Genomic DNA, 828 nt, shown 5'->3' on the forward strand with positions numbered 1-828 from the left:
TGATGGTATCTAACAGAATAGTTTCTAAATAAGCAGTTCAAACTAATAAAATAGGTCATAAATAATTTATAATAGAAGTTTTAAAAATTTGGATTGCTACAATAGACAATGGGTACACCAGACCAACCGTTCATCATGGTCCCTAATCCCAACTACAGGACTCCTTCTACCTCGACAACACCACCTCCATCTACTTAGCAGTCTACTACCTCAACGATGCTGCCTCCATCGGCTCAGCAGCATACTATTTGGACCACGCCACCTCCAATGATAGACACTAAGGTGCTAGAATCCTCTCACATATCTCATCCAGATGCCACTCCACCACCTCCCATCGTACGGATGATGATTTGGCCTGATGGAACAACGATATGAATACCATTTTAAGTCTTTTATATGAAAACCATTTTATTTAGTCAGTTTAATTTAGTTACACTCATAATCAGAAAGATCTTCAACCATCAAATGGCTAGGTGGCTTTAGCAGATGTTGGAGGATGTACGCGAGCACTGTGACCACCTCACCGTTTGGCTCTGCCCGGACATTAAGAAGGCACTGTACGTCCATTAGGGGACTAATGAGGGATTCAAATACCACCGTCCCACAAACAGAGCTGACAGGCATCGGCCAGGTCATCGGAGTATACCGGTGGGTCAGCGACTTTCAAGAAGACAAAGGCCATGTGTAACACCCTAATTACCCCAAGCCTTATCTCATGCCGTAAAGTAAAGGATAACTAAGTGTCATGACAATTTTAAAGCTTGTACAATAATATATATATATATATATATATATATATATATATATATATAAAAGATTAATAAAAAT

Source organism: Arachis ipaensis, chromosome B09 (assembly GCF_000816755.2).
Source record: "Arachis ipaensis cultivar K30076 chromosome B09, Araip1.1, whole genome shotgun sequence".
Classification (NCBI taxonomy): Eukaryota; Viridiplantae; Streptophyta; class Magnoliopsida; order Fabales; family Fabaceae; genus Arachis; species Arachis ipaensis.